Below are 4,088 nucleotides of genomic sequence, written 5' to 3'. Positions count from 1 at the left end.
AAAGATTCAGCACCCAACTTTTTATAACATGTAATAACAGCCCCCTACTTAATATTTCATGCATTAGATATCAAGAAATAAATTGTGAAAGTGTATCAAATACAAATGCAAGTTATACACTGTTCACAGTAGGGTCTAACTAACGAAAACCAAAGGACGACAACTGTGTCCTTGAACCTAGTGTGTGGTCTTTTTTACCATTTGATGAGATTGTGCTACAACCGACCAACAAAGATGGCTGCTCACTGTGAATAAAATAACTATGAATTATGATTATGTATCATAGTTTAGCTTCTTGTTTGAAATACATTCTCTTAATTGTTCTCCGTTATATAAAGGCATGAAGTATTTGCCACTGGATTTTTAACATGATAATTCACAAGATAACAAAAGAAAGGAAGAAAGACCAATCACAATTTGTCTATTTTTTTTATTTTTGAATTAAACTGAAAAAAGATAGAACTTTCAAATAAAAAGTTCTTTATATAAAAATATTCCCTGGATGTGGAACCTTTGCTCCCTCTATTTTCAACACTAGAAATGAGGTTTTCCAGTGTACTTAAACTTCAAACCTTGCTTTCTAACTGATCTATTCAAGGACGTCATGACTGACAACAACTGTCTTTATTTAAAAAAAAAAGAAAATCTTCAGTGTCGTTATATACATGCATGTTGTCTGCTTGAAGTTGATCCCCACCCGGACAGGAAGAAATAGCCCAACTCCAAGATGTTTATTATTAATATATTCCTGCATCAAGTAATTTTTCGCCTTGGGCTTACATAAGAATAAATACAGAATATAGAAAGTGAAACTAAAATGGAAAACATAAAGTCTGAAGTCACATAGAAGAGAAATAGATTTATGTTTTTTGGGGAAAACAGCCGGTGCCAGGGGTACCCTCTGTGTGTTCAAATATGCATGCCATATTTTCCACTGCCCCATGTACATGTCTGTTTTATGAATTCTGACCCTAAATTTTCCATCTGTTACATGCCAAGAATTCCTCTCTCAAAACTCCGGTGGACCTCCTACTGCACCCATTACCTGGATCCATTCGTAGATTGGATTCATTGTAAAGTGAAATTAATTTATGAAAGAGGGACGAAAGATACCAAAGGGACAGTCAAACTCATAAATCGAAAATAAACTGACAACGCCATGGCCAAAAATGAAAAAGACAAACGGCAGACAACAATAGCACCCACAACATAGAAAACTAAAGAATAAGCAACACGAACCCCATCAAAAACTAGGGGTTATCTCAGGTGCTCCGGAACATGACCTGCATGTACGTGTCGCCACTGAAGATCACAACCATATAACAAATGGTCAATATAAATTATCCGTGTTATTTGCTCTATGAGATATTTGCATGCTCTTTATTTTTTAATATTGATGAAATTTATGATCATTTCTTACTCGGACTAACCAGAGAAGCATCTATAGATGAGTTGGAAGTTAAAAAACTCAAAGATATATTCTGTGATGATCTGGAAAAACAAACACTAGTCACATAAATCATACATTGTTGTACCTCTCTCCCAACGGTTGTATAATACTTCTTTTGAAATATATCTGACACTCGAATATGAGATTTCCTAGATTCTTAATAACAGGTGCTTGTTTTTGTATATTGTGTCAGATAAAAAATATGAGACATTTTATTGACTCAGTCTTTTAATACCTAATCAGTAATATTAAACACTGATGGCAGTATATTTTCATTATAAATATTTGCAGTTGTGGATCCTCGGCCTAAGGGGGAGTCCGGGGGTTGGAATCCGCCTTTTATTTGACAATCAAAGTTTTTGAAAGGTGACGTGAGGTTTGAAACAACCCTTTTAATCTGGGCTACGTTGGAACCCCCCAAAATGGCTGGATCCACATAGCTCATAAGCTTTACTAAATGGGAAAACAATATACACTGTTTAAAAACTCCCTGTAAAGATAAAAATCGTAAGGTCCGAGATATACGGGGACGAGTTCACCCATCATAATTTACCTGCGTAAACAGTTAGGATTAGGTCAAGGGCGCTACTGAAACTGAAAGTGCTAATACTTGAACTTCGAAAATGGGGAAATTAGCAAAGACTTGCTTTGAAAATCAACTAATGTACATTAATGCTTTGGTAACATTATTTATTTATGAAAGCTGTTCGTCATAATTTGCTGAATGGTTCCGCACAATAACATGTGGCCCGTCTCAGCGTACGTTTAGTTTTTTTGCAATCAACAATGTCACTGAGCAGTAAAATACAAACGAAAAACTGCCGAAATGTGCAATTTCTCTCTGTTATTAAATGCCCGTTGTATGAGTGCGTCCGATCCTTCGCCTTATCTTGTCAAATCTCTTTCCAATTTATGTTTCAACTCAACTCCTAGCAACTATATTGTGTTTCTTTCAAATATTAAGGTATTTTATGGCTGAAATCTCTTTCCAGGAGCTAAATATCTCTTAAACGCCTCATATTTCGAGGTTAAACTAATTTTTGCATTGATACAGCAGCCATATTGGATGCTTTAATCATATGATTAAAATTTAATACACCTCAAAGAGGTGGATTAAGTTTAACGACACGGACAGTTTTAGTCTTTTTAACGCAGCGTTAAAATTAACGACAAGTTGAACAACACACTAATCATATGATTAATTTTAATCGAATCATTAAGAAATTTTAACGAGTCGTTAGCACTAACGACAAGTTGAACAACAGACCCCTGATGAGTTCAGCCGCTTTCAACGGATTTTTTTTAGTTTTTTCTTATGCTGTGCTGTAACGCCATTGTCCCAGGGTAAGGGGGGATGAGCGCTCGAAATGATGAAATCATATTTTCCCCTCGATGTCTACGGTTGCTGTCTTTAATATTTTTTTCTTTCGATTATTTTGTTGCACATTAGTTACGAGTTAGGTCGTTTGAATTGTGTCACGTTCTGTCATGTCGGGGCTTTTTTGTGAGCTTACTTTACCGTTCAGGTTTATTTATTGTTTAATACCATATGCATGGTGACAAATAGTTACTTGGATTTACTATTGTTCGTATCTTATGGATAGTCACGGGGGGGGGGGGGGGGGTTATTATTGGGTATACGGGGATGTGCCAAAAATATGGGTCATAATTTTGCGAGATTTTATATAAAGATGACCATCCTTTTTAATGACATCCTATATTAAAATGCATTTACGTTTGATAACTGTATATTGATTAGGGGTATGATTTACATATCATATATAAATATGCTATTGAGAATCTTACAGAACAGCTATTCCAAAACGATTTTAACTTATAAACAAGACTTTGCAGTATTAACTGTATGATTTTCATAATATATATGTAATATTGTATATAAGTATAGATCATTCTTTCTTAAATATTTATATAACTATAGGTACTGAATTTCAGTGAATGTTAGATTAAAATGGGTATGTTTTTTTAGGCAAAAATGGCACACCCCTACCAAAAAAATATCGAAGTTTTTTTTTTTTAATCATATTTATTTATAAAATATCTCTTACGTTACCAGACAAATTTATGCTACACTGTGCTTCAACGGTAAGATTGATTACATGATGCCAATTTAAGCGCTTTTATGCTATTTTGTAGCGGTCAGTTTTATGGTTGAGGAAACCGGATGCCAGCGAAAAACCATGCATCGATCGTTGATATGCCAACTGACAACCCTAAGAAGATTGAGGTCGAGCGAGCCTGCCACAAGTAGGATTCGAACTCAAAACTTCAGTGTTGATAGGCTAGTGATAGATATTATAAGTTTGACTAGTGAGACAACTTGAACACCGATGCCCCTGTGTCTGTAAATATACGTTAAGCTGCACGAAAGCCCGAAATATTATTATATGCGAAGAAAAAAATATGACAAACATCTGTATGGTTGATTTCCGAGGCGTCGATTTAGCTGTACTTTTATTTTTCTTATTTTATTATATCTTTGTAAAGGGAGAACAATAGTTTCAATGTTTAAAAACAACTGAGACATTGTGTTACTGAAAATCTTGTTATTATCTGTTATAATAATTTTTAATGAGGGATTTGTATAATAACCAAAATGTTTAATCCGTTAAAAAAAAAA

The sequence above is a fragment of the Mytilus edulis genome, chromosome 3, assembly GCF_963676685.1.
Source record: "Mytilus edulis chromosome 3, xbMytEdul2.2, whole genome shotgun sequence".
In the NCBI taxonomy this organism is placed as follows: Eukaryota; Metazoa; Mollusca; class Bivalvia; order Mytilida; family Mytilidae; genus Mytilus; species Mytilus edulis.
This window is presented reverse-complemented; position numbering follows the sequence as displayed.